Raw genomic sequence first — 20,337 nt, forward strand, 5'->3', positions numbered from 1 at the left:
ACAGTTCTCTTGGGCATATACACTAGTGTCCCCTTACCCACCCGAGATTTGTTCCAAGACCCCACTGGATGCCTGAAACCGTAGATAGTACCAACCCTATATATCTCTCTTTTTTACATACATACCTATGATAAAGTTTACTTTATAAATCTGGCACACTAAGAGATTTACAACAACTAATAATAAAATAGAGCAATTGTAGCAATATACTGTAATAAAAGTTATGTGAATGTGGTCTCTCATGCACACTTATAATATCTTATAATAATTATCTCAAAATATCTTATCCTGTACTCGCCCTTCTTTTTCTGTGATGACCTGAGATGATAAAATGTTTACGTTATAAGATGAAGTGAGGTGAATAATGTAGACATTGTGACCTAGCGCTAGGGTAGTATTCACGTCCTGACGCTTGGTCAGAAGGCAGATCATGTCCTTCCAGACCACTATTGACCTTGCGTAACTGAAAGCCTGGAAAAGAGGGCACTAGCGTACCTTAGAGCAGAATTGCTGGGTCACATGGTAACTTTATGTTTACCTTTTGAGGACCTGCCCGTCTGTGTGCCATGGTGGCTGCGCCATTTTACATTCCCTCCAGTAGTTGTAGGAGGGCTCCAATTTTCCCCATCTTTGCCAACACTTGGTGCTATTTCTTTTTCATGATAGCCATCCCAGTAGGTATGAGGCAGTATCTGATTGTGACTATTTTTAATGAGTTGTTGAAAGACCGCTATAGGTAAAAAAAGAAGACTTTGCCTATTATGGTTACCTTTGTCATCTGATAGACTTGATGTTCCCTGCGCTGATTCCATTGTCTTTTAAGATGAACATTTCTCAATCTTTTTTTTCCCCCAAAATATGTTCCACTTGAAGAAATATTGAAAACTCACAATATCCTGAAGTTCTCATATACCTCCTAGGTTGAGAATCATCTTAACCAATTATCTGAAGCTTTCTGATTTTACAGAGCAGGAAAATACAGTTGCTAAGTTTGTATTTGGCCAGTTATCAATTGCAATAAACATAATTTCATCAAATAAAGAATATTTAACCCTCAAAACAGTAGAAGACCCGTTTCAGGCTAAAAGAGAGTCTTTTCCCATTTTACCTGCACACACAACCACACACACATGTACTACCATAATTGTCCTTACTGAAAATCCTGTAGGACCTGTGGTGAGGACTTACACTGGAATAACGTTGTTGATACTCTCACAGGCAAGTGGCCTTCTCTGACAGGCGTACTCCCCTAGAGGTGTTATGAATGAACAGCGCCATGGAGAAAGGGATGTTGCCTAAGTCTGAGCCGAGAATGTTCCAGTAGCCACCTTTATACTTCTTCAAGTAACTCTGTGCCAAAACTACTGGCCCTGCCTGTGCTCATTGCCTGAGTATAAAATAATCTTTCTTTGACGAAGACCAAAACCATTAGATGAACGGTTGGCGGGAAACCTGATAATGGAGGCGTCGGCCTGCTACGTGTGGCACATACTGGTCTCTCTGGACTTTGTAAAAGCAGGACAATAAGCCATTAGGTATCACATGACGTGATGCCAACAGAAGTACACAGCCCCTCGTGGGAGAGATTTTTGACCCTAAAGGTGAACCTGAGCTTGTCATTTAGATCTCTAGGTCCAACTATCAAATTACAAGAAAGACAGGGAGTTTGCAGAGTAAGTTGAATAAATACCACAAGGACACAATCTGCGGTACTGATGTGGGAGAGTCTACAGACAACAGTCACAAGTAGAAAAGGGATTGTTTGGGAATAAAGGATATTTAAGAGACACGGCAACCCAGTGTAATTTGTGATACTTGTTTGGATCCTGATTCAAACAAATAACCTGCAAGAAAGGCATTTTTAAGATAAAGTGGGGCATTTCAAATATGCTCTGGATATTAGATTATATTAAGGAATGGGTTTTTAATTGAGATATAATCAACATACAACCTTATATAGTTTCAGGTGTGCAACATATGAATTCAATACTTGTATATATTGTGAAGTGATCACCACATTAAGTCTAGTTAACATCTGTCACCACATGTAGTTATGGAATTTTTTTCCCTAAGAAGTGGTTATTAATCTTCTTAAGTGATAAAGGTCAGAGTGGTTATGTTTTTAAAAAGCCCTTATTATTTATCACTCAGAGATGCACACTGAAGTGTTTATAAGAGACATGTTATCTGAGATTTGCTTCAAAATGCTCAAGAAAAAAGAAGGAAGGAAATATACTGGGGCAATAAGTGACATAAGATGGGGATTATTTTGACAATTGTTGAAACTGAATAATAGATACATGTGGACTCATTATACTATTCTCCTTTCTGTTGCATATGTTTGAATGTTTCCATAATAAATAAGCTAAATAATAAAATAAACTTCCCTCCTTGGAAATAGAGGTAGATTAAAATTTAAAAGTACATGGTTTATTAGGGAAAAAAAGTGAGTGGGGGGAATAGCATAAATTTCCCTATACATTATTCTTCTGCATTGCTTTGGGAGATAGTTTGATGCTAACTGATTTTTTTTAAGACTTTATTTATTTATTTATTTATTAAGATTTTATTTATTTATTTGACAGAGAGAGAGATACACCAAGAGAGAGAACACAAGCAGGGGGAGTGGGAGAGGGAGAAGCAGACTCCCTGCCGAGCAGGGAACCTGATGCGGGGCTCGATCCCAGGACTCTGGGATCATGACCTGAGCCGAAGGCAGACGTTTAATGACTGAGCCACCCAGGCGCCCCCAACGAACTGATTTAAGTACGATAAGAACTCATGACTCTACAAGTCACCAAAAGACTAAAGTAAAACAAAATTCCCAGATTGAATGGAAGGCAACGTATAGAGAAACTCCCAGGAGTCAAGCCAGGCAAGAGAAGTCATAACTAACTGAGAGCCCAGAGAAGACGAACTGCATAACCAAATGAGGACAAGGGAAATGGGAAATATAACTTTAACCCTGGAATCAGAAAATTTAAATGTTTTCAGTTGGTTTTTTTCACTGTCGACACCCTCATCCTGCTACTTCAGACAGAGACATTTTCTGTTCAAGGAGGGAGTTATAATTTCATTGAGTAGAGTCTATGGCCTTGACCTCCAATGTGCACAGGCTGTGGAATTTAATTCCAGTCCCCTGGTAGGGAGCAAATAACTTGCAGTATGTCCAGTAACCTCTTTGCAGCTGGCTTCCCATGCCAGGGTAGGCTGTAATCAGACACCAGCCCTATCATCCCTACTAACACCCAATTGCTTGCTTGGACGCTGCTTAAGGGAGGTGGTTAAGCCACGTGGAAGGACTCGCACAAGTGCGGGACGACATCAAGTGTGCTAATTGAAGCAACTGGGCACGGAATTAGCGCTAAGAGACTCTAAGCCGGCCCTCTACATCAGTGCTGTGTCATAAATATACGGGAGCCACAAATGTCATTTTAAATTTTCTGGTAGCCACATTTGAAAAAATACAAAGACATAAGTAAAATTAATTTTAAAAAAATACTTTATGTAATCCAATATATCCAAAATATCACCACTTCATGTTGAAATAAGTAAAGTTAGTTTTAATAATATATTTTATTTAATCCAGTATATTTAATCTTCATGTAATCAATATAAAAAAAACATTTTTTTAATACTAAGTCTCCAAAATCTGATGTGTATTTATACTCTCAGCACATCTCACATACTCACCAGCCACATTACAACTGCTCATCAGCCGCATGAAGCTACTTAGGCTACCATATTGGACGGCGCAGTTCTAAAGGATTGAGGGTGAAGTTGTATAGACACCAACTAGAGAAACTTCAGCGGTACGCAAGTACAAACGAAATATTTTTATTAGGAGGGAAAATGTTCAATATTAAACTCTTACGTGAACCCAAGTGAATACTTTTGTCTTGTGGATAGTGAGATGAGCTGGCAGCCTCTAGAAGAGAGCTAAGCCTTCTTCTCTTCGGTCTGAGGACAGTGCATTGAGTCTGAATAACCACAGGAGTGATGAAACTTGTTCACACAGGCTTGGAAATGTGAGTCATGGTAAATATGTGACGGGTAAGCAGAAAAAGAATTAGTAATCGCTAGACAATTGTTTCTCTTTTTTTTCTTAAGGTTTGGGCTTCACTTTATTAAGAATATAGTCCAGGGCGCCTGGGTGGCTCAGGTGGTTAAGCGACTGCCTTCGGCTCGGGTCATGATCCCGGAGTCCCGGGATCGAGTTCCGCATCGGGCTCCCTGCTCAGCGGGGAGTCTGCTTCTCCCTCTGACCCTCTTCCCTCTCGTGCTCTCTATCTCTCATTCTCTCTCTCTCAAATAAATAAATAAAATCTTAAAAAAAAAAAAAAGAATATAGTCCAGCAAAGGAAGCAGAACCAAACATGACAGAAAGTGACTTGACCACGTGGTCACAGAGGCGGTGACAAGGGCAGCACCCGAACCCTTACCTCCTCTGCTAGCTCTACAGGAATCCGTATTTTTGTCAGAAATGGAAGGCTGGAGTGTCGCTTGGGAGACAGGACCATCATGGAGGCTGGCTTCTCGTTGTCTTTGTTCAAGTAAGCTCCATGGGTCCCATCTCCAAATTGTCCTGTTTCCATGCTCACAGACCCCTTTCCATGGCCTGTCCCCATTCCTACATTCCTCACACACATCTCAGTGAGAACTTGAGGGCTCTGTCGCAAATGCAGCTGACTGCCAAGGAGCCCCTTCTCTTTCTCCTCCAGCCTCTGCCTCTCCACACGTGCCTCTGGGGTGGCTCACACAAGGCCATCGTGAAAGAGGAATCTGAGGGAGAGTGAAAAGAGGCAAAGCTTTCTCCAAAGACCCTGAAACAACCTTGAGTCCTCCTGGTTTCAGCTGAGAAGCTTCTGGTGAAAAGGGTGAGAGATTTAGCTCTCATCTTCAAGGTCCTCAGGTTGACATCCTGGGGGTGGTCTGTCTTCTTTGGCCATTAGGGCTGTGGTTCACTAGTCCTGGAGGGTTTGGGGGTGCCGCTCCTCCCCAGACAGGGTCATGTTGGCGCACATGGAGCCGTATGAGCAGCCCTCTGCCTGTCACAACCCTGACCACGTGGTGCTTCGGTCTCCCTCGCCGTGCAACACCCACCAACGCTTGCACAGCTCCTTCTGTGGGCTCCCAGCCACAGCCTGACAGTTTTTAAAAGAGAATCAGACCAAAACGATTCCCCAAGTTGCACAGTTTAATAATATTACGAGGGGTGCCTGGGTGTCTCAGTTGGTTGAGTGTGGGACTCTTGATCTCAGCTCAGGTCTTGATCTCAGAGTCATGGGTTCAAGCCCCACATTGGGCTCCATGCTGGGCATGGAGTTTACTTAAAAAATAATAATAATAATAAATAATAATTAAAAATAAAAAATAACAACAACAACAACAATAATAATGTTACAGAGCCCAAACTCTGGGTAAGAACCAAGCTCTACCTGGAAAGTTACAATGCGCAGATGTACCCTCATAGAGGTCGGTTCATCTCTTTTGGTTATATTAAATTCAAAACCACCCCCTCCTCCTGCTGCCCACCCCCCACCACTTCTGTGCCACCTATGTGTACACCACTGGTCTCCAACAATCGTGTTTTACAGGCTGCATTGTATGCCTGGATTCCCGTCCACTGAGATGGAGGAAAAGACATTCACCCCTCTTGCAAGAAGAGTGGGGCACCATGTCAGACCATTGCCTGAGAACATGGAAAGACCCTGCAATTCCAACCTGAGGTCAAGAAAGTATGTGTGCCAGTTAAACTCAACCTACCCAAGCTGCTAGCAGTAACACTCCAACAACCACAGTCAACCAAGCTCTGAAGACTATGAAATAATGCCACTCTCCTTCAGGAAGCTTGGGTGCCTCCAAGACTTGGCTTTTGGCTTCCTCCCTACTGAGTGATCCAAAAGACAGCAAGGAGAAAACCACCATACCTTTTTTAACCTAGTCTTGGAAGCCCCACCCTGTCAGTTTTACCACACTCTACTGATTAGAAGTGAGTCATTAAGTCCGGCCCCACTCCACACTCAAGGAGAGGAAACTTAGACTCCACCTCTTGAAGGAACACGTGTCAGAGAATTGAAGGATACATTTTAAAACCACAACAACATATGTGGGCTATACTCCTCTTCGGGGGCTGCTCCCGACTCTTTCACACCCACCATCTCCTGAGAGGTTCTGCAACATCACCTCCAAGTGGTTCCTGCCTCAAAAGGTATTTTCCCTCCAGCCATATGAGGGTCTCCTGACATAGACCCTTCCAACAATCTAAACCGCTTTCAAAACTTCAGCTTTTGACCCATTAGGGGATCTTGGCCAGTTTTTTTTTTTTACAAATAGATGAGATAAGAAAATATATACATGTATTCCACATAGTAAGGATAAGTTTCATGAAATATTTCTTTCAATTCTTTCTTCATTCACCTAAATAGTTATTGAAGACCTCCAGTGTGCCAGGCACCATTTTGGCACATTTGGCATCCATAAGTGAACAAAAGAAAGATCCTGTGCTCTAGGAGCTTACACTTTAGTGGAAAGGTTCAGACCATAAAAATAAACATAATAAAAGTAATTATTTGGTATGTCCCAAGGTTTGATAGAAAAAGGAAAAGTAGAGCAACATAAAGGAGTTCAAAATGGGGGGTTAGTTGCAATTGTTATTAAGGGAAATAGGCATCCTTGAGAAAGTGACAACTAAATAATACGTGTGCATATTTAAGTGCATACTTAGGCGTGTGTGTGTGTGTGTGTGTGTGTGTGTGTACACTAAGTCTACTACAAAATTAATTTCTAACCGTGAATCATGAAATCTAAAAAACACTGCCACTAGCGACAGGGTGGTCCAGACATAATGGGAAGGAAAAAGGCAAAGAGAAAAGGAAGAGGAACAGCCTTTTTTCCCTTCAGTTTTGGGGCCAGAGCTAGTACCTGTTTGGTGAAGAATGAGGATGGGGCCATCTTTCAAAACCAGCCCCGAGCTGGTGTGAAGCACCACCTCAAACCAAGAGATTTGTCACTTTCTTCACCTGGCTAAACCCATGCCTTTTAGTTAAAAACCTATCTCGACCTTTATCAAGCTCACTAGTAAGGTCATAAATACAATAGGCTATGATGTAGTTCGAATAAACTGAAGAAGCATGGACGGGTTCCAAATCCTGATGAGGTGGGAGTTACGGGAGGCACGGATCCTGAGGAATTTTCTGGAAATAGCAGTGGGGAACACTGCATGGGGAGAAAGGATTTCCACAGAGAAACAAAGTGTGTGCAAAGTCCTAGAGGGGAGATGTATGGCATAGCGAGAATGCAAGCACTAGGATTCTAAATTATGGGGTGGTAATATGGTGAGGTCAGAGCCAGTCTGACTTTATTTTTTTTTTAATTTTTTTAAGATTTTATTTATTTATTTGAGAGAGAGAATGAGATAGAGAGAGCACATGAGAGGGAAGAGGGTCAGAGGGAGAAGCAGACTCCCTGCTGAGCAGGGAGCCCGATGCGGGACTCCATCCCGGGACTCCAGGATCGTGACCTGAGCCGAAGGCAGTCGCTTAACCAACTGAGCCACCCAGGCAGCCCTCCAGTCTGACTTTAAAACCCATGTCAAGAAACTTGGACTTCATCTTTATACTGGGGGTACATGCTCACAAATGCTTACTGATAGGGATGTGCTGTCCAACACATTTAGGGACCACGGATATAGAAGATGAACTGGAAGGATCCCAAGGTGTCATTCCTCCTCAGTGCCTGGGAGGCATGATCCCAGCTCTGCGAAGAGGGGATCCAACCAAGGCCTTGTTCCCGGCTGAGTCCCACACCGGGAGCCACTAGGCACAATGGGCTCAATGATGCAGAGACTAAGTGAGTGGATTTCATGGCTGCCATCCCAACTCTGGCCCCAACAGAGTGCTTTCCAGGAAACGGAGGCACCCCAATGGTCCAAGAGAGAAAGGACAGAAGCAGGAAGTCCTGGTAGGACCCACAGGAGGCAAACTAGCAGGGCTATTTGACCAACACTCAAAGTTCAGGGAGCCTCAAACTGTGGCCGCTGTTCAACGACAAGTTTGTGCAAAGAAACAGGGTGAGGCTTCTTCACAAATGCAGAGTTTGACCTTGAACCCTCTCTTTTTCTAATAGGCATACTGCTAACCATTGTACAGGCTGTTGTCATGGTTACTCGTGTTTGGGCATTCGTTGTGATGATGAAGAGCTTTTGGCTGCCCAGGCTGTACTGCTGGGAGAGAGAGTTTTTTTCATGTTAAAACCACTCCTACTCACTTGATGACCTCTCTCCAAGAGAGCACTTGAAGCTATGAAAAGACTATTCAACTTTATGTGTTACTTGTATTTGTGACTGCATTGCTTGATAAGACCCCTTTGATAATACATGTTTCTTCATTTGAGGACCTGCTTTGTTTTAGGTTTTCCTCCTTTGTAGTAGATTTACTATTTACTTTTCTCTTAGTTTTAAATTAAGACTAGGTAAGGTAGGATTTTGCATTCATGCTTTGTTTATTGGTGCATTCCCTTTTTAACAATCTGCTCTGTGTACAATTTTCAGCCTATTTTAATCTTTTAATCTTCAACAACCCTCATCTCTGCCACTACATAATTAATTGCTGTCAAATACACAATGAATTTTTTTAAATGTCAGCCTTATTCAGAATACAATTTTTTTTAAAGATTTTTATTTATTTCAGAGAGAGAGAGAGAGAGAGAGAGCGTGTGCATGTACAAGTGCGGGGGAGCAGCAGGGGTAGAGGGAGATGCAGACTCCCCGCTTAGCGGAGAGCCTGATGTGGGGCTCGATCCCAGGACCCTGGGATCATAACCTGAGCCGAAGGCAGACGCTTAACCGACTGAGCCACCCAGGCGCCCCCAGAAAACAATTTAAGTAAAACATAACCAATGAATAATACAAGAATTAGGTATTGTACTTTTATAAATATTCCTTTTGCTTATAATGTGAACTCATTAGGCACTTAACTTTACTGTTTTCCCATGGCTCATTGTTAGATGCTATGGAAACCCATGACTGCTGGTACTTGTACTAGCTAAATGTGAGGGTAGCAGGATAGTTTCCAGAGAAGGGGGCCTCAGAAAACCTACATGCTACCCTGGTTTCACTGAAGTCCTTAGAATTTGTTTAGACCAGGGGCGCCTGGGTGGCTCAGATGGTTAGGCGTCTGCCTTCGGCTCAGGTCATGATCCTGGGGTCCTGGGATCGAGCCCCGCATCGGGCTCCCTGCTCGGCGGGGAGTCTGCTTCTCCATCTCCCTCTGTCCCCCCGCCTGTGCTCTCTCTCTCTCACTCTCTATCTTAAATAAATAAATAAAATCTTTAAAAAAAAAAAGAATTTGTTTAGACTAACATGTGACAATGGAGAAAAAATCAAAACCTACGTAGGAGGTTAAGTCAGCAGAATTGTGTTGTATTAAATTTGGAAGATGAAGACAAGCAATAGATTGGGGTTGACACCTAGGTTCCCACTTGTGCACTGGCCCGATAGCTCCAGTCAGTGAGCTAAGGAACAATGGAACAGGGCCAGCTTTGAGCAAGAAGATAATACATTCAGTCTTGGACATGTTGAGCTTGTCAAATTTTTGAGACATTCAAGTGGAGAAGTAAAGTAGGGAAGATCTAAAATAGAGAGGAGAAGTTTGGAGATGTCAACCTGGAAGCCCTTAGTGTACGGCTAGTCACTGGCGCTATGGGCAGAGTGGAGGTTTACCAAGGAGGGTACAGAAGAGGAACAGAGTTTAGGACAAAGCACTAAAAGAATCCTGATATTTCGAGGCCAAAGGATGAAAGTTTCAAGAAGGAAAATAAATGGCTACTGTACTCAGTGATCAGGTCAAACCAGCATGGACTGATACCAGGTACACTGGAGCCCTTCCCAGTTGTGCTGGGAGCAGGCTGAGTGATGAGAGGTGAGGAAATAGAAAGCAAGTCTCTACACGTGTATCAAAATTTGGTTATAAAAGAGAGAAGAGGAACATGGTGGTTGTTGGAGGGAAGGCTGATCAAGGCATAGTTTTTTTCTGGTTATGCTTTAAGATGGGAGAGGGTGTCATGGAAAGAATCCAGTTGAAAGGGGAAGGTTGAGGCCATAGAAGAGGAAAGGGATCATTGGGAAAGTGGTAGGGGTGGAGGTCTGATGGTCAGGAAGGAAGCACACCTCCCATGTAACAGAAACTACTAGAGGCTCCATTCCGGTGCCAGGTAATTAATTTACAGCAAGTTGAGAGAGGTCTTGGCAGATGACTTCAATTTACTCGAAGAAGCTGAGGTGAAGAAAGGAGATGTAGGGATGAGAGGTTTAAGGAAAGTGGGAAATTTCAAAGCCATCGCTGAGTGGAGAGGGAAAGGGAGCAAACCCGGAGTCATTAAGACCTCCAGGCAGTGCTGAGCGTCTGTGAGAAGTCAGCGACATTAGTTTAGAAATACCCCCTTTCGCCGCCCTAATGGAAAGACTGCCAAAAGTTTATTGAATAATGTTCGTATCTTCTTGACAATTACTTTTGACAGAAGCGTCATATCAATTGTTTTCTTCCAGCCACATTTTATTGCCTGTATTTCTCTTTCATCACTCCTGAACGTCAAGTTCAAATCCATGAGGAAGAGTGAAAGTAATGGAATCTAATTTTTTTTTTTTCTTGACTCCTAAAACTACATATACCAGAGTGGCTGAAAAGCTAATCCTTGAAGCCAGCAGAGATACTAATCTCAGAATTCGCATTTGGAATGCTGGCGAGGGGACACGTATAACCGTAGCCTGAAAAGAGTGGCCTTGCAAGATGGGCTGGGGTGGAGGGGGTGGTGAAGGATGCTCAGAATTCATTAAGTCATGAGGAGTAAAGGAGGTTATTAAGATGCAGTTAAGGAAATAGTATGCAAAACCAAGCTCAGTAAGCTAAATAAACCCAGGGATTTGAGTGTCCAAAAGCCAAGTAGCTATGTCACCTTGAAAAGGATTTTATGAGACACACAATAAAGGGCAGTAGGAGGCCAGGCAAAGGCTGAGAATGGTAAGAAAGGCAATGAAATCTTCAAGGAGAGAAGATGGTGAATGCTGAAGACAAACACTCTGGGAGCAATAGGAATATAAAGGAATAAAGGTACATTGAAGATCTTTAATTTCTTAAATACCTTATATTTACTAATATCTTATATTAATGAAGATCTTAAAATTTGAATGAAGACCTTAAGGTAGTAGTTTTAAGAAATTAAAGATCTTCAATGTACCAACATTGATTTTATCATCTGGACTCTCACTTTTAGGAAGTTTCTGTCTCCTGAGTCCCGGGGAGAGAAGCAGCAAGTGCTCTTTTTCCAGATGCTTCCATTCTGAACAGTGGCTTACCAATGGCTTTTGTGTTTATGGTTAGGCAAGTCTTACCATGGGCTGGTCATTTCCATCTTGAGCTTTGTTCCTCCCTCTGTGTTCTCTACTGGGAGATGACCCTTCTCTTCGGATGTGCGCGTCTTTGTCCTTGTGTGTTGGTTCAAGAAAAGTCTAAACAGGGGTCCCTGGGAGGCTCAGTCGTTAAGCGTCTGCCTTCGGCTCAGGTCATGATCCCAGGGTCCCGGGATCGAGCCCCGCATCGGGCTCCCTCCTCACCGGGAAGCCTGCTTCTCCCTCTCCCACTCCCCCTGCTTGTGTTCCCTCTCTCTCTCTCTGTCAAATAAATAAATAAAATCTTAAAAAAAAAAAGAAAGAAAAAGAAAAGTCTAAACAAAAGACCAACATCCAGGACAGGGGGTTCCCTTACCAGCCCCTCAGTTGTCCAGGCCAGCAGCCTGCCCAGACTCAGCTCCGCCATCTCCTTCCCCACCCACGCAGCCAACCCATCCCCCAGCCCGCTCAGCTCTACCTCTGAAATGTCTTCCAGATCCATGTGCCTCTCCCTCTGTGCCACTGTTTCTAACCTTGGACCACCATCTTTTCTCACACAAATGACAACAGTTGACTTCAGATTGGCTTCCCTGACTCGGTTTGTCTACTCTCACCCCTCGCTCTTCCCTAATTCAGTTGCTACATGGCCAGAGATTTTTTTTTCCAAAACGCAAGTCTGATTATGCTGGTTCACTGCCAAGGTACATGATGGCTCCCTATTGCCCTATGGGTAAAACCCAAACTCCTTAAACCTTGAACACAAGGCCCTTCGTCTGCCCGCTGGGTTAGCCTCCCAGCATTTAAAACGCCAGCCCCACGGAGCTTCTCTCTGTTGCCCTCATCGTGTCCTGCCTCGCCTCCGGCCCTGCACTTCTTTGGCTATCTTCTTCCCCTTCCTGCGCTGTGCACTGCCCAAACTCCTGGTCCCAGTCTCTGTTTAGATACTGTGGGCTCCAGAAAGCACCCTGAACCCAATCATTTCTTCTAGACTCAAAAGTTTTCTTTTTTCCAAACACCGATGGCCAAGAAACCCTTGTCATATTTTATTGTCCCCATTGGCTTAAAAGCTCTCTGACCGTCAGGGTCACATCGATTTTTTGCTCAACACTATATTCCTAAACTCAGTGCTTGGGCTATGAGAAGCTTTCAAAAATGTTCAGTTGAATGAAGGAATGATCAAATGAATCTCCAGTGCCGCCCAGAGCTCTTTGGAACTTAGACACTAGACTTGGTCAGTGCTCCAGATCTGATCAGACTTGGGGGGAAAACTGACAAGGCATTAAATTATGTTAACCAAAATTCCAATTTATTCATTTCAATAAGAAATATGACTGACAAGTGGGCCCAGAGTATACGTAGATCTTACTTCCTCTGTGGATCTGGGAAAACAAATCACAGAATATTTTTTGATGAGCGTAGATTCAGAGGCAGGGAGATTATGATTCCAATGTTTAATAATGTAAGGGTTTAATTCCTGCTTCCTTCATTTTATGACTTCATTTTATGAAGTCAAGACTCTGCATCTTGTCCAGGGACAGCACTGCCAACACCAGCCTTTCTGACTGCTGTTTTCTGGGCCTCTCTACTAACGAACCCTTCCAGTAGAGTGACACATTGTTTAGATAAGCAAACAAATATATCTTCTATTGTATTATTAGAGTCTTTAGCCAGCCTGTGAGTCATTAAAGAGATTTGCCTATCTCTATGCCAGGCCCTTGGAAGTTTTTCTTTTTCCCCTTGCTTTGCTTATTCTCCTCGTTTCCGAGTCCTTGGTGGGTGACATGCCCCACGTAACATTTTCCACTTGGGCATTCTGAAACTGTACCAGTGACTGGGGGAGCTTTAGATGGCATTAGGTAATTTACTGGGTCATTGACCAATTTGAAATCGAGGTCTTCTTGCCTTCTTGATGTTTGAAAAGAGAAAAATGTTGAGTCTAGGAGACAAAACAAGCATTAGAACAACTTTTGAGGGTTAAACCAACAAGGTGGCTGAGACCAAATACTAGAAAGACAGGTTGGTGGCAGAGTGTTAGCTCTTTGAAGCTAGAGGATGGCCATTTTATTTTATTTTTTTTAAGATTTATTTGAGAGAGAGAGAGAGCAGGAATGGGGGAGAGGGACAGAAGGAGAGAGAGAGGGAGAAGCAGACTCCCCCCTGAGCCAGGAGCCCGATGCGGGACTTGATCCCAGGACCCCGAGATCATGACCTGAGCCGAAGGCAGACCCTTAACTGACTGAGCCACCCAGGTGCCCCAAGGATGGTCATTTTAAAATAAAAAACTTGTGCTTTGTAAAACTTCATACGTAAATACCTTGTTTGTGTTTTCTTTAATTTTTTCTTCTTATTCTTTCTTAACGTATGCAAGTTCTTCTTGTAACCGCTGAACAGTCTCTTCATGGTACTTATGACTAACAGTAACCATCTTTCCTATTTATATGCTTACTGTATCTTCTCCTGCTAAAACGACAGCTCCATTAGGGAGAGACTCTGCTTCGTTCACCTCTGCCACTCAGGACCTAGGAGAGGATCCAGCACAGCAAATGTGCTGAAGTAATTATCATCAAATGAATGAATGAATGCCCTGGGGAGCCAAAGAGAGATGATTTTGGCCAAGGTTGGGGTAGAGTTCAGAAGTGGAATGGCCTGTCCCTGTGGTCTAGATTGGGAGACACAGAGGTAACTAGATGACAGGAGTGCACTGGGAAAGTGAGGCCCCCGAAGGGAAGAGAAGACAAGTTACAGAAACAGCTTGGCCCAGACCAACGCTCACCTTCCAGTGCCCCACTGGGCTGAAGCCCAAGACAGGCTCCCTTACAAGTGCCCCGGTGACCAAACATGTAGGAAGAGACACCTAACCCCTACGGGCAGCAGACGCCACAGAAGCGTTCAGAATGCAAACATTTTTAACTTATTTATAGTAACAAAATGACATAAATAATTGACTTTTTAATCCGCAAATAAACCAAAATAGAACAAAGGAAAAGAAAATTCGAAAAAGTGATAAGGTAAGTCATGGCTCTGCTAACCTGACCTCCTGAAACTCCATTTTCAACCACTCTTTCACCCCATTTTCAGCTTTAAAAAACCAAACCTAATAACACACTAAGTCCCTCTTAATGACTTCCTCTTAATATGGATATATCAGGAGGTTATATGGATTAAAGCTCTTGAACTCCCTGTCAAAAGATTTCTCAGAATTACCTTGGCATATTATTCTCTTGTCTCTTGACAAAAGAGGTCATCTGTTTTTGAAATTTTCATCGAAGACCCTGCCTTAGCTGCTCAGGGTCCCACAACCAGCTTTTCTCACAGTTTAATACAGAAAAGAAGTTCATCTCCTAAAGAAATGGTGCTTTTTTTTCAATGTCAAATAAAAGACACACAATTCTTCTTCCTTCCTGTGAGGCTCAGAGCTAAAGTTGGGCTCGATTTACATTGTCCTTAGCCTAGCCACCGGCCCAGGAATTTCTAAGTTAGAAGTAGTCAGACCACATGTTTTTACGTCCGTAACCACCATACTAAAGTCACAGAACTGTGTGAATGATGAATATTTTATTCATGCCATTGCCTTTGTCCCACAGTAAGTGCTAGGATGGTTCCAGTTCCGAAACAGCTGTTTTGTTCTCCACTGTCTCTTAGGGAAGGTTGTTAGCGGCCATCCCCTCTATTTGTACAAGTCAGCACAACAGAAGAAGGTATGTATGGGATACTGTGCCTTATAATTATATTTAAAAATAAGCTATTATATATAACTTATTTACCTTTATAATTATACATGCTTTTTAAAGATATGAGGAACAATGGTAGTGGGTGAAAAACATCTTGGTTGGATGTCATTCTCTTACCCGGTGCAAAGTATATATTCATATACATAATTATATTAGGTTCCAAAAGACAAAAAGGTCACATTCAAGAAGGTAACCCTTCAACAGGCTGGAGACTACACTGTACGATTATCTCCCTCCTTCACTACATGATTCTTATTAAACTATGTTTTAATCGTTCTTTATGTGGCTTGGTTGCAAATTCTTGGAATCTTTTTAAGTAGGCTGGCTTTTTAAAATGTGTGCATTTTAAAACAAAATTAACCCCACGCGTAGCATATATCAGTTTTGCAAAAGTTTATTCACAGATTTGAGTTGCGATCTTTTGGTATTCAAGAAGCTTTTGTGGTAGACAGCTCCATGGCTTACTGATCATTATTACACTAGTGATTTATTTCTGCACTTATTAAATACTTACTGTTTCCTCTAGTTCTGATTAGGCTCAGGGATGGAAAAAAAACATTAAAGTAATAGTATATAATTTCCTTCTCCTTGAGGAATTACAATCTGCAGTGACTGAGGAGTTGTAACTTATCTACCCGTGGTGGGGGGAAAAGATTTTCAAAGAAAAGCAAATATTAATTATGTAGGTTGAGGTTTGGTTAGCCTTGGAAGGTTCTGTGGACTTCAAATTTGACTTTAAAGAAAGTGTAAGATTTCAAAGAAGGGAAATAAAGAAAGAATCCTTGCTGTAGGCAGAGGACGAGCATAAAGCAAGTTTACATAAAGGAAATCAATAGTGAGATGGGGGTGTGTTTACTCCGGGAAGTGGGCAGGCTAGGAGTTAAGAATGTTCAGGGAATGACAGTGGATCTGGGGAGTCTGGAGTTAATCTCTCAATCTGACATCTGCTCAGGAACCATTGTAAACTCTTGATCAGAGCCAAGATCCTAGAAACCGTGCTCCGGAAAGAATCCAGTTGTGGACATAAGAGGTTTTGTAATTATAAGATAGGAACAGGGTACGAAGGTTTTCATCAGCATCAAGAGCTATTTGAGCAACAAAAAATCTCCAACTTCTATAGAAAACTGAGGCTTAGAACAGCAGAATGGAGAAGAAAAGTAAAAGAGGATTAAAGGATAACTTTGAGTTCCACAGAGCATAGTTAACAAGATGCTAAAATGTCAAGCATGGCGTGAGTGACGTAGTAGGGCTCCGGAAGGGTTAGTATTGTTACCGTGATCATCATTGCAAGACGATTTTGCATTATGTTTTAATAGAAATAGAAAGCGAGGAAACCTTACATTTGTTGTAATTTTTGATGGTTGAAGATGCAGACTCAGCACGGCTCTGAAACACACAGCTAATAAATGGTAGAGGCTAGATTGGAACCCATGTCTGTCTGGCTCCAACATCCATGCCTTCTCTACTCTGTCTCTGAACTGGGAAACATAAGCCTTGCCAGGAGCTAGAAGGGCAAATGCATAATTGAGAAATGATGAATGTTATAAACATACCTCAAGAAAAGCAACAGCAAGAAGGGAGAATGTTCAACCCTGTAATGCAGAAAGAACGGGAGTCTCAGAAGCCAAATTGGGAATGGCTTTAGCTCTTTAGAGCAGAAATATCTATGACTCTGGCTAATACATACCACCAAGTGGTTTCCTTTAAACACACTTGGTGCTGTTTCCCTTGTCTTTCCACACTTACCCGGAGACTGCATCCCTGGATTTCCAGATACCCTGTTAGAGGTGAGTGCGTACTCTTGTGCTGAGGGGACAGAAGGGTATTGTGCTTCATAGATGAAGACACTGATGATCTTCTTTATACCTGGCCCCTTGTAGACTGTATCAGCATTAGCCCTTTTCTTCATGTAGCTCATCAGTCTGTCACACTAAGATGAAGTTTGTGCACATGTACAACTAAGACAAGAACTCATAAAAGAAATACTACCAGCAAGGCTGCTGGATGGCCAACCAGATTTACTTCTGGTGGCATCTCTCCTTTAAAATTTCAACAAGGATGACTGGGTAGCTCAGCCGGTTTAGCATCTGCCTTGGGCTCAGGTCATGATCCCGGGGTCCTGAGATCCAGCCCCACATCAGGCTCCCTGCTCAGTGGGGAGCCTGCTTCTCCCCCTCCCTCAGCCTCTCCCTCCTTGCTCATGCTCTCTCTCTCTCTCTCTCAAATAAGTAGATAAAATTTTTAAAAAATAAAAAAATAAAAGTTCAACAAAGGGGAGTCCATATTACTTAGCAGTTTAGATCTCTTGCTGTGTCCCCACTTCCTGATAACCTTCTCTGTTCAAATTATCCTCATTAAAATTTCTGCTTAGAAGGGTCATATGTCAGTTCCACTCACATTTTACTGGTCAAAGCAGTCCCATGGCCACCTCTGATGTCAATGGTGTGTGGACATATAATCCTTTACAGGAAAGGCACCAAATAATTAGGAATAATAATATACCCTACTACATGGGGTATGAATATTTGCTCATTTATTTATGTAACTGGAGAGTCTACTCCTACTAATAATCAAAGAGAATTCATTCCTCTTCAATAAATTCCCTGTCACTTCTATTAGCATTTGACCTAATGGCTTATATTAAAGAGTATGTTTCAATTTAAGAATTTTGATTGACATCGGCATATAGTTAGCTTTGTTGCAATAACAAACAACTACAAAAAAACTCAGTGTCTTACAATAAAATTCATTTTTATGTCTTTATTCATATTCCATGTGGGTCTATATAGTCAGGTCTAGCTGTGGCTCTGTTCCTGGGCCATGGGTCGGTAGCAAGTCTGCTCTCCCTGTTTTCTCGACCTGGGATCTCAGCTAAAGGAGCAACTCTGATCTGGAACATGCTATCCTGGGGTGGGGAGCAGAAACAGGAGTCTGTGATGAAGCAGGCAGTCACATTTAAAGCTCCTGTTCTCATGGTGTAAGTCACATCTGCTCATATGTCTCTGGTCCCACCCGACAGAGCAGGCTGTGGAGGAGGACACTGTGCCCCCGCTTATGGGCGGCTCCCGCGAAGACACATGCAAGGAACAGGAATGTCTAATCCTCTGTTATAGAAAGAAGGAGTGAGCAGTTGCAAACAATGACACAATCTATCACAAGATCTTTTGGGGGGTTTCCACACAACTTTGAAGGACTGTTGCCACATGACTTAATCTACCACTTCTGTCATTACATTCTTGGATCAATCCTCAAGCACCTTTCCCAACATCAGTGTCATCCACAGCCTCAATTTCAATAATATTGGGTCCTGGAATTTTCGATTTCTTTTCTTTCCTTTCCATTCCGTTCTCTGATGTTCTTATCCTTTCCAGAAACTAGGGAATAAGACCAAAGACTAAACATTATTTATTCAGCAAACAGTTACTGAACACCTATTATATGACAAGTACTATGGCTATAATAACAAATAAAAAAAACACCACCCTGGGTGCCTGGGTGGCTCAGTTGGTTAAGCGACTGCCTTCGGCTCAGGTCATGATCCTGGAGTCTCGGGATCGAGTCCCACATCGGGCTTCCTGCTCAGCGGGGAGTCTGCTTCTCCCTCTGACCCTCTTCCCTCTCGTGCTTTCTATCTGTCATTCTCTCTCTCTCTCAAATAAATAAAATCTTTAAAAATAATAATAATAAAAAAATAAAAAAATAAAAAAACACCACCCATTTGAATAAGCTTCTATCTGGTGGAGGAAACTAATATGCGCGCGTGCGCACACACACACACACACACACACACACACACACACACAAATATGGTCAATACCCTGAGAGTGGTTATATAAATAGAAGAGTATTTATACTACAAAGTGCTAGGGGAGGCTTTCAAGAAGCAAAGTCAAATTCTTCCATTTTTCTCTCCTGGGAAAGTTTCAGAGTTGATAGCCAATCCAGAAGAAAGAGTGGGTCATCAAAGATCCCCAAGCAGAAGAACAGTTTATTCTGATTTGTTTTACGATGATAAACCCCAACTCTGGTGATAGCGTAGGGTGGACAAGAGGAGAGAGGCGAGGAAAGCAGCCGGTGACTGCAAATGGCCAAGTGACAAGAGATGGCGCCATGATGAGAGCAGGAAGGAAAGGGAGTGTTTAAAACATTCAAGAGGCAGAACCGACAAAACTTCACAATCGCTTATATGTGGGGGATGAAGGTGAAATGGCGCCAAACATTTCCCCTATAATATCCTTCTGGACAAGCTAGACAAGGCTGACCTTGGGTGCACATGCAAACAAGGTATCTGGTGTTCTCGGTGTATGGCGAGCCCTTGTTTGTAAGAGTGAGGTTTCATGAAGACCCACCTCAGGCCCTCACCACCTAGGTGATGCTGAACACCTGAGACTCCCTGTAGTGGCCACTGAGCGTATTTGCTGGTCGGCAGCCTTGCTCTGTGAACATGCGCTGATCCCCAGCATGCCAGGGCATACGCCTACCCAAGAGTAGCCAATCACAGCGCCAGCCTCCAGCTCCTGCTCCAGTGATTGGGCCAAGGAGCAGCCACGTGCCTGAAAGAGACGCCCTTTCCTTTGCAGTCTCAAGAGGCGGTGCTGAAAAAGGGGTGGGGGCCTGAGCTGCTGGTGATCCTGATTCTGAAACCAGGGGAAACCATTCTGAGAGAATTAGGAGAGGCACAGAAGGTCTCGGTGTTGTTCAAGCCCCTGGTTCCAGTCAGCTTACTTTCATCGCTCCAAGGTGTATAGGGGACTGTGTCTGCTCAGCGGGTTACTAGGAGGCGTAGAGTTAATGTCCATAAAGCGCTTCACATGGTAGTGCATCGAATTCCTCCCACCTGCCCCTTCCGATCTCTGGGTTCTTGTCTTCAGGGTCTCAGGCCCAACTATGACTGCAGCCATCAGCTCTGTGTGGGCTCCTGACGACCTCACGCAGGCACAAACTCGGTAGACACATTCTTCCCTCTTCCTCCCCTGAGTGTGTCCCAGGAAGTCATTGTTCAGCGTCTCAGAAGATGGTCCCTGGGACCAAGTCTGATATCAAGTACTGCCCAGCTTGGCAACTGGCCCTCATAATGGCTGTCCTCTTTCCCCGCCCCACTCCTTAACTTCGTTCCTGTTCCCTGGGGTTCTACTCCTGAGAAAGTAGAGGCACATAAGCTGTGAGGTGTTCTAGGCTGGATGTTTGTGCACCTCCAAGATCCATGTGTTGAAGCCCTAA

This window comes from Zalophus californianus, chromosome 2, assembly GCF_009762305.2.
Source record: "Zalophus californianus isolate mZalCal1 chromosome 2, mZalCal1.pri.v2, whole genome shotgun sequence".
NCBI classification, from domain to species: domain Eukaryota; kingdom Metazoa; phylum Chordata; class Mammalia; order Carnivora; family Otariidae; genus Zalophus; species Zalophus californianus.